Source organism: Acanthochromis polyacanthus, chromosome 5 (assembly GCF_021347895.1).
Source record: "Acanthochromis polyacanthus isolate Apoly-LR-REF ecotype Palm Island chromosome 5, KAUST_Apoly_ChrSc, whole genome shotgun sequence".
Taxonomy (NCBI): Eukaryota; Metazoa; Chordata; class Actinopteri; family Pomacentridae; genus Acanthochromis; species Acanthochromis polyacanthus.
The window spans coordinates 43871421-43889583 of NC_067117.1; the positions used below are offsets into that span (position 1 = coordinate 43871421).

The 18163-nt window shown below is 42.0% G+C and overlaps 1 long non-coding RNA gene and 3 other non-coding genes across 6 annotated transcripts; 2 read left to right on the plus strand and 2 right to left on the minus strand.

Moving 5' to 3' along the window:
- Positions 1–597: 597 nt before the first annotated feature.
- Positions 598–12086, minus strand: LOC110972687 (uncharacterized). 3 transcript variants are annotated; one of them, XR_007941946.1, is made up of 15 exons: positions 10846–12086; positions 8224–9376; positions 6609–6840; positions 6139–6304; positions 5959–6041; positions 5679–5858; positions 5380–5482; positions 4716–4862; positions 4493–4627; positions 3217–3348; positions 3038–3106; positions 2037–2164; positions 1804–1921; positions 1187–1362; positions 598–680 (listed from the first exon to the last, which is right to left on the minus strand). It is a non-coding gene; the product is annotated as an uncharacterized LOC110972687 (long non-coding RNA). The 3 variants fall into 3 exon arrangements; XR_007941944.1 differs by having other exon boundaries at positions 2851–3106; positions 5959–6304; XR_007941945.1 differs by lacking the exon at positions 3038–3106 and having other exon boundaries at positions 5959–6304.
- A 486-nt stretch (positions 12087–12572) lies between these two features.
- On the plus strand, positions 12573–12691 carry LOC127534270 (5S ribosomal RNA). Its single transcript, XR_007942302.1, has one exon. It is a non-coding gene; the product is annotated as a 5S ribosomal RNA (ribosomal RNA).
- A 2403-nt stretch (positions 12692–15094) lies between these two features.
- Positions 15095–15213, minus strand: LOC127534268 (5S ribosomal RNA). The gene has a single exon (XR_007942300.1). It is a non-coding gene; the product is annotated as a 5S ribosomal RNA (ribosomal RNA).
- A 444-nt stretch (positions 15214–15657) lies between these two features.
- LOC127534254 (5S ribosomal RNA) lies at positions 15658–15776 on the plus strand. Its single transcript, XR_007942286.1, has one exon. It is a non-coding gene; the product is annotated as a 5S ribosomal RNA (ribosomal RNA).
- Positions 15777–18163: the final 2387 nt, after the last annotated feature.

Here is an 18163-nt window from a genome sequence, read left to right on the forward strand (position 1 = left end):
ACAACACAACACAGTGCTGAAACAGGAAATGACGCAATACGCTCACCGTAACGTCAGACGCAGAGCTCTGGAGATAGTAAGAGTTGCGACACTCATGCTCTGGCAGCGGGGGGTCATGTGGTTCATGTAAGCCTGAGTAGTTCCAAACAGGCAGCGCTGTCATTTCTTTCTATGGGACTGAGAGCGGCGATTTCACGGTAAAAAAGGAATAAAATCACACCTCCAAGTACTTGTTTGATTATTAATTCATTGGAGTATGTATGTAAATGTCAGTTTTACATTTTGAGCCGTAAGGTGACATATTAAAGACACTTTTGGGGTTTTGGAGGGAATGTTTCACATTCGTGTTAGCATGGAAAATCGACTTTTACACAGAAATGTAAGATGATTGAAGATGTTAATTTTTGCCCAGCTGGATTATTGTATTTCCAGACAATGTCTATATTTCTCTGATTCACTTACCCGTAGTCTGGGAGTTATTGAAAAGCAGAGTAACAACAGTCCATTCAGCAGATAGTGTCCAGGCAGGAGTTGACTCACTATAACCATTTTAAGACATACACAATATATATATTCAAGAATAACAACTCATTCTGCTTTGATGAATGAAATAGTATGTTTTATTGACAATGGGAGAAACAATGAGGGTCTTCGTGTCTTCAGTGAGGGCTCTCGGGATACTGGAGGATAGATAGATACGATAGATATTAATAAATATATTTGTTAAATACTTACAAGTATAAGTTTATGCATTATAAAGGGTCTCATATAAAGGACGTAGTCTTGACAATTAAAAAGAGGTAGCGATGTAGCTAGGTAGCTTTCAAAGAAGAGCTAACAAGCACAAGGCAATGCCTGAAAGTCGGTCATCTGCCAGTATTCACAAATACAGATAAATGTATGCACCACAAAGGGCTTCTGATATAATATAAAGACGTTAAAATGAAAAAAGAGGTAGCGACTCATCAACAATTAATCCGTCAATATATCCCTGGAGATAACTTCACAGCTAACAGCAGAGTCGAGCTAAAAAAAGTAGCAGAAATTCGGTCGTCTACCAAGATAAAAAATATATATAATTACGCTGCGCAAATACAAATAAAGCTCAGCATATGCATCATAAAGAGCCTCTGATAAAATATAGGCAGTTGACAATTCAAAAGAGGTAGGCATTTCATCAACTTACCTCCACATATACTCAACAACCTGCAGTGCAAATGAACGGTGGATATCACTGTAGAAGCGGTGCTTGGAACTAAACAAGCCTCCACAACCCGGAAGTAGACCGGAAGAAAGCGTACAACGGCACCCTATGGGAGTGTCGCAACTCTTACTACCTCTAGAGCTCTGGTCAGACGTCGCCTGCAGAATCCAAAATAAAAAAAAGAAATTAAAAATATCCAATAATATAATCGAAACTTATAATATGTATATTCTTTAGACCATTATTCCATTATTGTAATCATGTAATGATTGATATAAAAATGCTTAAATTCAAGACAGATATGTCCATATTATTCAATGTTCACATAAAATACATTTACTGTTAACCCTTAAATCTTTTTTGTTCTGAACATTTTACATTTATGTAATACATTTAAATGTAGTATATATCACAACATGAACATGTGGTTGTTTTTGTTAGATTTTAAAAGTAATAAATATCTTCCTTAAGTATTAGTCTTTGTGAGGGTGTCTTCTATAACATAGCTTTGCTTCAACAACTTTCTTCTATTTAATTCCAGTGATGATTCTAGAAATGCACGTGGTCAGATATTGCGCAACACCACTGTCGATACAGACCTGATGCCTGCAGTATTTGGACAGCCATCTTTCTCCTCTCACTTGACATTTCTGATTTTGATGTCCCAAAGTTAAAGGCAGGTAGATTCGGAAAGGCTTCAATCACTGCTCTTGCCATCTAAACAATTAACAAAATGATAAAATCATAGGAGGGAGTGTTTCTGTATGAGCTATAGAGTGTGGTCATTGTTTCATTGCATTTAATGCATTCTTTAGTCATCACTTTTACTTACCATGGTGACAATGACACCACAGCTACTGCCATCTTGCTGGGTGGGATGCTTCCAGAACTCCTCCTTTCCATTTTTTCTCAACCCAGTCTGTTTTTCCATGACACGTTCTTCTTATTTTCCAGTAGTCGCTTTATGATAATTCATATCCAGAATTTTAAAATGTACAAAGTGTATGAATGTTTTTAGAAAATAACATTGACTATACATTTAAAAAACATACAGTGAGTTACAATATAGGCCCAAAAGTTTGGACACACCTCATTCAATACGTTTTCTTTGTATTCATGACTATTTACAGAGTAGATTCTAACTGAAGGCTTCAAAACAGTGAACAAATGTGGAATTATGTACTTAAAGAAAGTGTGAAATTACTCTAAATATGCCTTATATTTTTGATTCCTCAAAGTAGCCACTCTTTGCTTTTTGGACATTTGCTGTTCTATCAGTGATCATGAGCTGAAATGGTTTCACAATGGCTCTTTTCCTTACTGACTGACCTTCATTTCTTAAAATAATGATGGTCACTCGTTTCTCTTTACTTAGCTGGTTGGTTCTTGCCATAATATGAATTCTAACTGTTGTCCAATAGGGCTGTAGGCTGTTGTCAACCTGACGTCTGCAACACAACTGATGGTCCCAACCACATAAATAAGGCGAGAACTTCCACTCAGTGACCCTGACAAGGCACAGCTGTGAAGTGGAAACCATTTCTGGTGACGACCTCATGAAAATGGTTGTAACAAAAAATAAAATTAAATCAGTATTATATAAATGAACAGTCATGCTATTCAAATTTATTTTAAAAAATGTAGACCTGATTTTTATTCGCTGCAAGTTCAGAGTCATTTTTTCGGCAGACCTTGGTGCTGGATTCATTACATATACTGTGTTGTTCACAGCATTAATGTACTGGAAATTTTGATATAATAAAAATATGTTAATTAAAACCAATGTTAAACCAATGCTCAGGATGATCAGACCCTACAAATTCACATACTAACCATAAACTTCCAGTGGACATTGTTCAGGTTAACAAATGTGACTATGGCCTGGTACTTTGCAAAGTTCACCTGCAAAATATTTTAAGTTATTCATTATTTAGAAATGTGCTTGGATTGAAATCATTGCATATTGTTACATGTCCAAAGCAATGACAATAATCACACAGTAGTCGGCTTACCTTAGACAGACAAGATCGGGCAACCTGTGATCGTTCTCCTTAGAGAATGACACCTGCAGTGTAATGATTCATGATGTAGATGTTTTTGTTGCTGATCTCTTTGTTGTAGATGTGAAACAGGCCTTCAATTACCTTCAACGCATTTAGAAAAAAATAAAATTAAAAACACAAACTATGTAAAATCACAAACTGCACTATATAGACCCTTTAATGACCCACGTCACGAATGACGTCACAGCTTTAGCTGGAGGCAAAAGAGGAAGCCCGCGGCCGTGACCGAAAGGCGAAAGACTGAGGGACTAGGCTCTATCAACTTTTCTAAAATGTCGTCCTGCTGTGTTTTTGGATGCCAGAATAGGAGGAATGACATTGGCGAACGCAAATTAAAGTTTTATAGGATTCCACCGAACACTCGTGCTCAGAGGGAACGAAGACAGTTGTGGTTAAATGCACTGAGGCGAAAAGACTGGACAGAGACGATCAGCTGCAGTCAATTCCAGCCATTTTCAGTACAAAAAATCGCTAATATTCTATTTGTAAATAAAAAATATTCAATTCAATTCAGCTTTATTCCAGACACTGGGTCCAAATACACACACCATAAGAACAAGGACACAACAAGACAGAAAAAAATACAATCAAAAACAATAACCCGTTAAATATGACGAGAAATACAGGGAATATTGGACGGGCATCGCGAGGTGCATTTCCTTGAAAACGACCGATTCGTGGATTTTATACCGACTTCAGGACATGTTTTGGACAAAATAGTTTCCTGGCTTGTGTCATCTGGATGTCAAAGGTTGGATTATGACCGTTTTTTGTGGAATATTTTCATCTGTGTGTAATAATGAACCCGGAAATGTGAGTCGCGCTGTGTACGTTGAAGCCGTGTATAGAGAACGGATGGATGGATATTCGTTGTTTGTCGGACAAATGTGTTTTTCTCACCCGCTGTGGTAATCGCATCTGAAAGTGGTTTATACCGGCGGATTCATGAGAATCTAAGCTTTCCATCGGTGTATAGTGTTTGTATAATCGTGTTTGCAGCCTTCGGACATTCTTTAAATTCCTATGCAAATTAGTAAGTGTACCACCGATGGGACACTGAAGTTTAACGGTTTAAAAATGCTCGAGTTTGCAGCGCAAACTATATACTCCCAGTCCTGCTTGACTTCTCGCTCCACTTTTGCCTCCAGCATAAGCCCCGCCCACAAAAAAAGTCACAATGTTTGTAAACAAATAAAGGGTCTATATAATTAGACTATATATTTACCTCGACTGCAAGCCACCGGTGAGGTTTCAGGGTATTCAACTCTGAGTGATGGACATGGATTGGATTTCCCGCACTTTGAGTAGGGATCGCAGACATAATTACCTCTGACTCTGTCCTTTTCCACGTGGACGTGACCTGTAGGTTTAAAATTGCATCCACAAGAAATGTTTAGATATTCGAGACTTGTGTGTTGCTGGTGATGGGAAATGAGTCCCTGACATACCTGTTCTTCTGCTTCAGATGTTGTCTTTGATAATGAGGACTCTGTCTTGCCCAAAATCCTCGTTTGGGCTTGCTGTGGTTTGGTTCCTTCAGAGTCCTCACGCACAATCTGTGGCTCTGTCTGTGAGTCACTCAAAGATGAATCAACCTGTTGACAGTGTGGATACAACAGAAATATTATTCCTTTTGTAGAAACCATGCAGCTCAAAGAGGCGGCATGTCCACTGTTCTGTTACTCTCTCCTTCCCTGCTTTGAAGCTCGATTATGCTCTCTGAACATGCAAATTTTCAAGAACTTTTGACACGGAATTTACAATGAAAATTCATTAAACAATGAGAAGATCACATGGGTCTGACACTCATTCAGCTCCACACTAGATGACAGAGTAAGACCACTTTGCAGCATCAGATCACAGGATAGCAGCTCATGTTCTGGATTTGGTCAAACTTGTGAGGTCCAGTCAAATACTGCTTGCAGTTTGAATCATATTATCATGTCATAGTATTTTTTCCCCCCTAAATCGTGAAGCCAAATAAAACTCACAGGAGGAAAAAAAATCTTGAAAAAGCTAAAACATTTATCTTTTCTTCATGTCAAATTTTGTTTTTCGTTCTGACAAAGTTGTCCAATGTGTATAAAAATGACCATTTCATTTAGGGTTTACCTTCACGGTGGATCCTTTGAAGGAAAATGGCCGATTGACTCTGGAAACATCTCCCCCTCTTCCGCCGCCAGCGTTCCTTCCACCTTTCCAACTCAACTCTGAACTACATACAGATGATCAGAAAAATATCTGATTGTAAATTTGTTTTACACAAGCTTCATATTCATTAAGTTCAATCATATTCTATCTTGTTGGTAAGGGTAACAAGATAGGACAATCATTTGTACATGCTGAAACACTAGTGACAATTTAGAGTTGGCGATCAATTCGCCCCTGAAGTTTTTTCCAAAAATGCTAACCTTTTTGGGGGCAGTTCTTTTGCAGTCTTCGTACTCTTTGAGAAGAGGACAGCGGGTGTGTTGATACTGGACAACAAAATCATCAAGTCTTTTCACTTTGCTTGAATTGAAACGAATCCGTTTTAAATCCCACTGACTCTTCTCCATGATTCCCTGCGTTTTGTTGTCCTCTGTGATGTTCTGAAAGCAATCAAACATTAAAAAAAAGAAAATCAATTATGAAGTACATTTGGAAAATGCCAATTTCCGCAAATGTGTGATGAATGATAATTTCACCTACTTGTCTTGGTAGTTTTCGGAGGAGATTGTATTTTTTGGTGTAGTCCTCGTACACTTTGCCCTTGCCATGCCTTCCAAGGTTACCTATTGGGGTGGAATAATGTTAGTTTTTTCAAAATTTTGCATTGGACACAGAACATGAGACACACACAGACAGGTTGTAGAAATTCCAATTATCAACCTAGCATGATTTCACTCCATAATCCAGCAAATGGGAGAAGGTACTTCACGAGATGTTCCAAAAGCCCTTTGCTGTAATATTTGTTTGGCTCTCCATCTTTGTCAAGAGGGGCTTTTCCGACCACATCTTTGTACCTTCTCCAGAATTTGTTTTTCCCTCCGATTTCCTACAAATAAATGAATGACAATACAAGGAATCACAATCACTGGTACACTTTGCATCTGCATTATATTTGTATTTTTTATGACTGAAATGCTACTAAAATATGAAAAATTTCACTTTTGAGAGATGTTCTTTATATGAAGCATTACTGAGAATGAAATGCGATTAGTATAATCAAGGACAAACAAATACATTCTTTGAAGGACTTTCTCCCTTATTTTTTTAAAATAAGTAGCACAGTATTTTGCATTGCCTACAAAATGTGTAAGTCAAACTAGATTTTATTGTAGTAAAAAAAAAACATTTACTGTCAAGTCCTCCAAATGTTCAGAATGGATGTTGTCATTAGCATCCTTTTTTTTTTTTTTGCTGTTGGAGCCCTATCTGAAGGTTCTGGAAATGTTTTTCCTCATTTGCTCCCATGGCTGGAGTTGAAAAAACAACTGTAGCACTGATGACCATGTCATCCAGTTGTCAAAGAGCTTTGCTGTTGTCATCAGTCCAATTACATGCATCGCAAGGCTGTAGTGTCTGGGAGCACTGTGGGCATAAAAATTAAGGAAATGTTTAAGATGCACTTCTCAAGTACATTTTTATGTATAGGTATTTATGTACATGCTATGGGAAAGAGTAGTTGAAGCTAGGCTAAGGGCAGAGGTGAACATCTGTGAGCAGCAGTATGGTTTCATGCCAAGAAAGAGTACAACAGATGCAATATTTGCTTTGAGGATGTTGATAGAGAAGTACAGAGAAGGTCAGAAGGAGCTGCATTGTGTCTTTGTAGATCTGGAGAAAGCTTCTGACAGGGTGCCCAGAGAGGAACTGTGGTTTTGTATGAGGAAGTCTGGAGTGGCAGAGAAGTATGTTAGAGTGGTGCAGGACATGTATGAGGACTGTAAGACAGTGGTGAGGTGTGCTGTAGGAGTAACAGAGGAGTTCAAGGTGGAGGTGGGAGTACATCAGGGATCAGCTCTGAGCCCCTTCTTGTTTGCTATGCTGATGGACAGGATGACAGACGAGGTTAGACAGGAGTCTCCATGGACTATGATGTTTGCAGATGACATTGTGATCTGTAGTGAGAGCAGGGAACAGGTGGAGGAGAAGCTAGAGGCGTGGAGGTTTGCCCTGGAAAGGAGAGGAATGAAGGTTAGCCGCAGCAAGACGGAGTATCTGTGTGTGAATGAGAGGGACCCAAGTGGAAGAGTGAGGTTACAGGGAGAAGAGATCAAGAAGGTGGAGGATTTTAAGTACTTAGGGTCAACAGTCCAGAGCAATGGAGAGTGTGGAAAAGAGGTGAAGAAGCGTGTACAGGCAGGCTGGAACGGCTGGAGAAAAGTGTCAGGTGTGATGTGTGATAGAAGAGTTTCAGCTAAAATGAAAGGAAAGGTTTACAAAACTGTGGTGAGACCAGCCATGTTGTTTGGTCTGGAGACAGTGTCCCTGAGGAAAGACAGGAGGCAGAGCTGGAGGTAGCAGAACTGAAGATGCTGAGGTTCTCTTTGGGAGTGACCAGGATGGATAGGATCAGGAATGAGTACATCAGAGGGACAGCACATGTTAGAGGCTTTGGAGATAAAGTCAGAGAGGCCAGACTGAGATGGTTCAGACATGTCCAGAGGAGAGAGAGTGAATATATTGGTAGAAGGATGCTGAGTTTCCCACTGCCAGGCAGGAGGCCTAGAGGAAGACCAAAGAGGAGGTTTATGGATGTGGTTAAAGAGGACATGAAGGTAGTTGGTGTGAGAGAAGAGGATGCAGCAGACAGGGTTAAATGGAGGCAAATGATTCATTATGGTGACCCCTGAAGGGAAAAGCCGAAAGGAAAAGAAGATTATTTATGTACATCCATTATTAATTTGATAAATTACGTACTTGCATAAGCAAAACAGTACAGACACTACAGTAACAAAGGATAATTCTTACCATATTGTGCACATGTCCTTGGCGTTCTTCATAATATGGCTCAGGCAGCGGCGGAGAACTGGAACATCAAAGTCAGCCCTGTTTGCTTTTCCAGTGGCAATGTTGTAATATAAATTAATGGTGTCATTCAGATTTTTCCTCACAAATGACAGACAGATGGCCTGCATAAGAACCATTGAACCATCACACATGAGCAAAATGGGTCCCTGCATGCCTTTCTTTCCATAAAATCTTGAAACATCAGATTGAAATGCTTCAAGAAAATAAGTGACTGATGCGGTTGTATGATCACACGTCAGATATGTGCCAACTGGCAATGGAGAGCACCCCTTTTGTGGATTTCGTATGACCAGTTCGTATATGTAAAAAGGAGGTGAACCTTCTTCGTTTGTTTTTATGCTTCCAGTTGCATCCAAGTAGACGATGTCCTCCTGGAAACGGTCACGATATATTTGGATGCTCCAAACAGACCACAGCAGGACACCTTTTGGGTGCAAGAACACTTTTTGAAGTACTTCGTCCGTAGTGTTTTTCTTCTTTGTCAGCATTATTTGAAGGTTGATAATCTCATTACTGTGCTCTCTACCCTTCTGCCTTTCCTCCTTTAATATGCTGCGCATCACTTGTGTCGTAGGAGCCTCATCCCGGCAGCCAGACTCTAAGATGTCCTCTCTTATGGAACTGAGTCTTTCAAGAAAAAATGTTCTGGGGAGCACTGACTTCAACTCTTTGCCTATCTGTTGTCTTTCATCGGCTCTCACTGGACGTCTCTTAATTTCTGTCCTGTTGTGGATGCATTCCACACCATGAAAATCTACATTGGCTTTCAGAAGATTTTCATCTTTAACAGAGACAGACACAGATACTGGGCAGTAGTCACAGTGACAGTACCCCAAACAAGAAAAAACTGGACCTTCACTTTGCGATCCATCAACCTTAAGTCGGTACAATTTAAAGGCAAAGGAGCAATAGGGGTGAATGCTCCTTAAGCCATTTGCGATAATGTTGGTCCACTGCAGGCCCTTAAATCTTCTGCGGTTTCTTTTTTTTAAAAAATCTGCTCCCAGTCTTTCCGATCAATAAAAAAAGTTGGCTTGAGGGGAAGTTGGATTTTGACAAAGCCATCTTCATCTGGTGTGTCAGTCGTGATGTACTGTAAAAAAAAAAAAAGATTACTCAATTAATGTTACACATTTACAAAGATTTGAAAAAAAGATTCAATATATACCACTTGCACAGGCATCCTGTACTTGCTTATGCCAAAAATTATTAACCATATCTTAGAGGCCAGGTGCAGAGTGGGCAGGGAGCAGCAGACAGAGGGAGACAGAGACCAGACAACACAGGAGGAAAAAACAGGAAAAGGAACAAAAAGGCAGAAACAGAGGCAGAATCCAGACAATGTAGATATAAAACTTATTACATGTCAGACATATATCTTATAAGTATTGATTATTTTCTTTTAAACAACATACACTTCAGGAAAAATAAAATTAGACCTCTCGCCCGCCCCCCACGCTCGGACAACTGCTGCTTTCACTCTGAACGCGCAATGGGCAAGCACGGTGGCGGACACATTCACTGCGTATGGTTGATCCGCGCGTTTGTGTGTTCAGTATGAAAGCAACTTTAAGCGCCTGCAGCGACTTGATCCCATTTATGATTAATGTAAAATACAGAGGCGATTTCAAGAGACCTCCTTTCAGGCAACGCGAATCATGCAACATCCACGACGCAACTCACGCGACCTGATTCATTTTAATTTGAAAAAAAATAAAAGCATCCAATTGACGACTTTAGCGACTGTGGACACTTTGAGAAATTATTGATTGAAAAATAAGTGACAACCCCCACCATGAGCCTTTAGAACTTTAAGTTTGCAGTGTTGTTCTGCTAACATAAATAAACATAGTAACGCAAAGCCGACACCGTGTCCTTAAACCATCATATGGTATGACGTCTTTATTGATGTTTATACTTGCATAACAAAGTCACCTACCCACAATATTAGTCTAACTTAAAAGTGTATATATTCTAGCAACATTCCAACTAAGTTACGTTCATGTTAACCGAAGAAAAGCATAAACTTTGACACAGTTATAGCAAACACATTCTCCGTTAGCCAAAAGTCCGCAGCACATGGCTACTTTATCGACACGAAGTTGAACTAATTCTCGACGCCACGTGATACATGTTTTTGCAATAAATATTTCTTCTGCTGCGTTTACAATAAAGCGAATTCATACGCGTATTGAGGACAACAGGAAAACATTTTTTTTACCCGTGACACAGTCTTCACATTTTGCTCTGGCTTAGTCATCGTCGGCTCAGCAATAACAGTGACTTTGACGGAGAGTGGGACATGCGCAGTAGAGTTAGAAGTCACTGAAACAGCAACTTGGAGTAGAAACAACACTGTTTCGTTTGATTTGGTTAATTAATTAATTAATTTATTTATTTGATAATATGTCGGCGGTCTACTTTCTGGAGTTCAACAAATAAAAAAAAATTTCCGAAAATGATAGATAGGCAACCAAAACTGTGATTTAAAAAAAAATCATTAACTGTATACAACACATCTGTTCCTTAATGAGAAAAAAAAGACGAGCAGACATTACATACCTTGTCAACAAGGAGGAAAAAACTTGTCCTGGTCCTGTGAGTGGCTGGCTTAGAAATGTGATCGCCTCATTGACCTCTTTGTGTAAAATGATTAACTGCAATGAATTTGAGCAGTATACGACAAAACTGATTTTGAATTACATGATGTCAATTAAACACGAAAGACAAAAAAGGAAACTAGGAGATTTCCTGTAATATGAATAATAATTTTGCCATAATACACTATAGATATGTGGATTTTAGAGGCATTTTATTCTGAAATGCCACATCAGATTGACACCAAATAGAGTGGGGGTCTTCCTGGGGTGGTCTACTACAAGACTGAGGTGGAATGAGTCTGTGGAAACTAGCAGTTTTCCCGCAGTTCTATATTACCGTAATGTCAAGTATACACAGGCTCCCCTAAATACGAGCGATTGCTCACTTCACACCTTTCTCGGTGGTGGTGGACTGCTTCACACCAGTTCCTTTTAATCGGTGACACCGCTGTCACTCCCCACCCTATTCGTTTTTCCACAATTTCTTCATCCGTTATATAAGCTGGTAGTGCCAGAAAAGACACCACCAGCTCATCGGTCATTAGTTCTTTCGCCATCACCACGGTACTCTTGAATCCGTCCAGGAGCCTCCTCAGACCGGCTTCTCCCGTCATCGTCACCTCAAACTTTGTCGCTGACAGCTGCCTGCAGGCCATGAGTCCGCCACACAGTTCTCTTAAACATCTCAGGAGCTCCATCACCATCACTTTTTCTTCTCCTTGCAGTTCAATCTGACACGTCAGCTTCTTATGATAAACCATTTCCTTCTGTTACTCTCTCTGCGCTCCGTCTTCCTTCTCTGCCGCCGCGCTCTCTCTCTTCTTTCCCCCTCTTTTTTCCGTGATCTGTTCAATGATCGTCTGCCGGTCCGGGTTCTTTGTCATCCCTTGCTTTCCTTTCCCAGCATCAGTGTCCATTCGTCCTTTTCCTTTCGCTGTGGTTTTATCCATCATCATGATCGTTGCTGTGTTATCCGTCCTCCCTGTCACCATTTTACCGGATGATGTGTTTTCACCCGTAGTCACCACAAAACAAAACAAAAAAACTCAAATACGAAACCCCCAAACAGTGTTTCAACTGCTGGGGGTTGTAAATAAAAACAGTTCAAGAATCCAAAACGATCCCCAAATCCCGCAACAAAACTTTTCCTCAAAGAAAGAACAAACTGTGCCTTCCGTTCTGATTACTCCTTGCTTCTGCGTACCAACTCTGTACATGCGTATTCAGGCTGGTATGGCCGTAAGCGACAGCACACTCGTCACACAAGCTTTTTAAATGAAACTAGGCTCCACATTTTGTCTCTTGTTGCTTCACTGTCTGGGAAAGAGTCTTTCTCAACGCATCTTAACACCTTGTATCTGATTCTATTTCACCTCCAATCATCACTTTAATGCCTCATTTCTATATATTTAGCTCACTTTGACGAATGAGTTTGAACTTTAACAAAGCCGACCAGTGGATAAAATCTTTAGTGGATTGTTTTATTGTGACATTTACTGTGTTTGATTCTGTCCATGATGTGATTGATTGATGGTATAAACACACATGCATGACACATTAATATGATGTTATTTTGTTGTGTTGACAGATGACGTGAGATATGAATAAAGTGAGTGTGAAAGGAAGTGGAATCCAAAGTGAAGAGGACAGTTTCCCTCCATAAATAGTGTGTTTGTGGCTGTGTTTGTCGCTTACGGCCATACCAGCCTGAATACGCCCGATCTTGTCTGATCTCGGAAGCTAAGCAGGGTCGGGCCTGGTTAGTACTTGGATGGGAGACCGCCTGGGAATACCAGGTGCCGTAAGCTTTTATCTGGACCACCTGCAGAGGACGCTGCTTTACTGCAGACACAACACACACTAGACTATTTATAAATCACATTCATTTAATAATAACAGCAAAAGTGTTGCACAATTAAAATAACAAACCATAAAACAATAAAATGCAGGGACTTCATTGACAGTCTAACACAGGAGGAAACCATGAGGTGGTGCGTTTACTTTCAAAAGCCAGAATATTTCATAGTCTCCGGTCAGCCTTTGATAAAAAGCCCATGTATGCTAATTTCCTTCTGTTGTGAGAGTTTTGTTCCCCGTAAAAAGCAAGAAACCAGATTCTAGATTCTTAAATCACTGTTACCTGGAGAGACTCTTATTTAGTAGTTTAACCCAACAGACATTGAGGATCTTGAGTGGACTGGGGAGGCTGATGGGACGGGCCAGGATGTTTTTCAAGCCAGCAAAGTCCAGATCCTTGGTCCTGAAGAAGGGAAGGGCAGAGCAGTCAATAAGTTCCGCTTCTCTATCTCAGTGACACCAAGCCCTACCGTCTCCTAGAAGCCTGTGAAAAGCCTTGGAAAGTTCTTTGACAGCAGCCTCAGAGACAAAGCTTTGATAAGGAACACCTGTGAGGACCTTGAGGAGCGGCTAACAAAGGTCAACAAGACAGGCCTACCGGGAAAATTCAAGGTGTGGATCTACCAGCACGGGATTCTGCCAAGGATACCATGGTCACTGCTCCTCCATGGACTCAGCATCACAAAGCAGGAGGAGAGACTTCAACAACACAGAGGCAGCAGAGGAAGTCTCCAGGCGGTTCTGGAGATACCAGGGGTCAGTGCTTGGTCCCTTACTCTTCTCTCTGTACACCGCCTCACTTGGTGCGGTGATCCGCTCCCATGGCTTCTCCTACCACTGCTAGGCTGACGACACTCAGCTTTTCCTCTCTTTTCCACCTGACGACACAACAGTTTCAGCTCGGATATCAGCATGTCCGGCTGATATCTCCACATGGATGAAGGAACGGCACCTTCAGCTAAATCTGTCTAAGACTGAACTCATGGTCTTTCCAGCTTGTCCATCTGTTCAGCCTCAGATCAGTGTCCAACTTCACTCGAGCCTACTTGTGCCAAAAAAAAAAAACAAAACCTCAGCCAGAAACCTGGGTGTCATGATTGATGACCAGCTGACCTTTAAGGTTCACGTGGCCTCAGTTTCTCGATCTTGTCGTTATGCCCTCTACAACTTCAGGAAGATCAGACCCTTCCTGACCCAACAGGCCACACAACTTCAGGTTCAGGCTCTTGTGATGTCACGCATTGACTACTGCAACTCTCTTCTGGCAGGTCTCCCTGCATGTACAGTCAAACCTCTGCGGATGATCCAGAATGCAGCAGCACGTCTGGTCTTCAACCAGCCCAAAAGAGCTTATGTCACCCCCTGTTCATCTCCCTTCACTGGCTTGCAGTTGCAGCCAGAATCAAATTCAAAACTCTCCTCCTGGCTTACAAAACACTTACAAGAACGGCCCCAGCCTACCTGGATTCCCTGATCCAGGTCTACTCCCCTTCACGCCCACTTCGCTCTGCATGTGAGAGACGCCTGGGGCATCCAGCCCAGCACGGCTTGAAATCTCTAACCAGACTCTTCTCCTCTGTTGTTCCCAAATGGTGGAGCAAACTACCAATCTCTGTGCGTTCTGCTGAGTCCCTTTCTCCTTTTAAGAGACAATTGAAGACTCAGTTGTTCAGAGAACACCTAGGCACTTAATCCGACTCCACCTTAGGGGTAGAATAAGTCAGGTGGTCCACAACCCGGCACTTATTTAGCGCTGACAAAGTTGAAAAAACAACAAGACAAAAAAAGGGTGGGGTGGGGGTTGGCAAATTCTTCTGCAACTTGATGGCAACACCTTTGACCAATCACACTTGAAGCACTTTTGCACTTACTACAGGTTTTTTCCTGATGTCCGAATTCTTGCTTGTGTTGTACGTCGCTTTGGACAAAAGCGTCTGCTAAATGAAATTGTAGAATTGTGGATAAACAGAGCAGATCCTTGGTTGAGCTGCCAGCTGGGTCGCCTGAGGGAGGATATCTGATGTTCACGAGACCTGAAAGAGCTCAATGGTCTCAGGATACATCACCGATGATGTGCCCTGGTTGTGTATCAGAAGATGTATCACCACAAAAGAATCTGTTAGAACATACACCAAGGCTTGATTAACATCATCAGTGACAGGTGTGTAGATTTGTCCTCCTGACAGGGAGATTACAACATTATTCACTGCTGATGGAGGCAGGCATGTTTCTAGTTGGTCTTTCTTGGTCTTGGTGAAACATGTTGGAAATGTGTCTTCTCCATAAAGTTCTCCAGTGTGTGTTGTGTCTGCAGTGAAGCAGCAGCAGCGTCCTCTGCAGGTGGTCCAGATAAAAGCTTACAGCACCTGGTATTCCCAGGCGGTCTCCCATCCAAGTACTAACCAGGCCCGACCCTGCTTAGCTTCCGAGATCAGACGAGATCGGGCGTATTCAGGCTGGTATGGCCGTAAGCGACAGCAAACTCGTCACACAAGCTTTTGAAATGAAACTAGGCGCCACATTTTGTCTCTTGTTGCTTCACTGTCTGGGAAAGAGTCTTTCTCAACGCATCTTAACACCTTGTATCTGATTCTATTTCACCTCCAATCATCACTTTAATGCCTCATTTCTATATATTTAGCTCACTTTGACGAATGAGTTTGAACTTTAACAAAGCCGACCAGTGGATAAAATCTTTAGTGGATTGTTTTATTGTGACATTTACTGTGTTTGATTTTGTCCATGATGTGATTGATTGATGGTATAAACACACATGTATGACACATTAATATGATGTTATTTTGTTGTGTTGACAGATGACGTGAGATATGAATAAAGCGAGTGTGAAAGGAAGTAGAATCCAAAGTGAAGAGGACAGTTTCCCTCCATAAATAGTGTGTTTGTGGCTGTGTTTGTCGCTTACGGCCATACCAGCCTGAATACGCCCGATCTCGTCTGATCTCGGAAGCTAAGCAGGGTCGGGCCTGGTTAGTACTTGGATGGGAGACCGCCTGGGAATACCAGGTGCCGTAAGCTTTTATCTGGACCACCTGCAGAGGACGCTGCTTTACTGCAGACACAACACACACTAGACTATTTATAAATCACATTCATTTAATAATAACAGCAAAAGTGTTGCACAATTAAAATAACAAACCATAAAACAATAAAATGCAGGGACTTCATTGACAGTCTAACACAGGAGGAAACCATGAGGTGGTGCGTTTACTTTCAAAAGCCAGAATATTTCATAGTCTCCGGTCAGCCTTTGATAAAAAGCCCATGTATGCTAATTTCCTTCTGTTGTGAGAGTTTTGTTCCCCGTAAAAACAAGAAACCAGATTCTAGATTCTTAAATCACTGTTACCTGGAGAGACTCTTATTTAGTAGTTTAACCCAACAGACACTGAGGATCTTGAGTGGACTAGGGAGGCTGATGGGGTGGGCCAGGATGTTTTTCAAGCCAGCAAAGTCCAGATCCTTGGTCCTGAAGAAGGGAAGGGCAGAGCAGTCAATAAGTTCCGCTTCTCTATCTCAGTGACACCAAGCCCTACCGTCTCCTAGAAGCCTGTGAAAAGCCTTGGAAAGTTCTTTGACAGCAGCCTCAGAGACAAAGCTTTGATAAGGAACACCTGTGAGGACCTTGAGGAGCGGCTAACAAAGGTCAACAAGACAGGCCTACCGGGAAAATTCAAGGTGTGGATCTACCAGCACGGGATTCTGCCAAGGATACCATGGTCACTGCTCCTCCATGGACTCAGCATCACAAAGCAGGAGGAGAGACTTCAACAACACGGAGGCAGCAGAGGAAGTCTCCAGGCGGTTCTGGAGATGCCAGGGGTCAGTGCTTGGTCCCTTACTCTTCTCTCTGTACACCGCCTCACTTGGTGCGGTGATCCGCTCCCATGGCTTCTCCTACCACTGCCAGGCTGACGACACTCAGCTTTTCCTCTCTTTTCCACCTGGCGACACAACAGTTTCAGCTCGGATATCAGCATGTCCGGCTGATATCTCCACATGGATGAAGGAACGGCACCTTCAGCTAAATCTGTCTAAGACTGAACTCATGGTCTTTCCAGCTTGTCCATCTGTTCAGCCTCAGATCAGTGTCCAACTTCACTCGAGCCTACTTGTGCCAAAAAAAAAAAAACTCAGCCAGAAACCTGGGTGTCATGATTGATGACCAGCTGACCTTTAAGGTTCACGTGGCCTCAGTTTCTCGATCTTGTCGTCATGCCCTCTACAACTTCAGGAAGATCAGACCCTTCCTGACCCAACAGGCCACACAACTTCTGGTTCAGGCTCTTGTGATGTCACGCATTGACTACTGCAACTCTCTTCTGGCAGGTCTCCCTGCATGTACAGTCAAACCTCTGCGGATGATCCAGAATGCAGCAGCACGTCTGGTCTTCAACCAGCCCAAAAGAGCTCATGTCACTCCCCTGTTCATCTCCCTTCACTGGCTTCCAGTTGCAGCCAGAATCAAATTCAAAACTCTCCTCCTGGCTTACAAAAACGGCCCCAGCCTACCTGGATTCCCTGATCCAGGTCTACTCCCCTTCACGCCCACTTCGCTCTGCATGTGAGAGACGCCTGGGGCATCCAGCCCAGCACGGCTTGAAATCTCTAACCAGACTCTTCTCCTCTGTTGTTCCCAAATGGTGGAGCAAACTACCAATCTCTGTGCGTTCTGCTGAGTCCCTTTCTCCTTTGAAGAGACAATTGAAGACTCAGTTGTTCAGAGAACACCTAGGCACTTAATCCGACTCCACCTTAGGGGTAGAATAAGTCAGGTGGTCCAAAACCCGGCACTTATTTAGCGCTGACAAAGTTGAAAAAACAACAAGACAAAAAAAGGGTGGGGGGTGGGGGGGGTTTGCAAATTCTTCTGCAACTTGATGGCAACACCTTTGACCAATCACACTTGAAGCACTTTTGCACTTACTACAGGTTTTTCCCGATGTCTGAATTCTTGCTTGTGTTGTACGTCGCTTTGGACAAAAGCGTCTGCTAAATGAAATTGTAGAATTGTGGATAAACGGAGCAGATCCTTGGTTGAGCTGCCAGCTGGGTCGCCTGAGGGAGGATATCTGATGTTCATGAGACCTGAAAGAGCTCAATGATCTCAGGATACATCACCGATGATGTGCCCTGGTTGTGTATCAGAAGATGTATCACCGCAAAAGAATCTGTTAGAACATACACCAAGGCTTGATTAACATCATCAGTGACAGGTGTGTAGATTTGTCCTCCTGACAGGGAGATTACAACATTATTCACTGCTGATGGAGGCAGGCATGTTTCTAGTTGGTCTTTCTTGGTCTTGGTGAAACATGTTGGAAATGTGTCTTCTCCATAAAGTTCTCGAGTGTGTGTTGCGTCTGCAGTGAAGCAGCAGCAGCGTCCTCTGCAGGTGGTCCAGA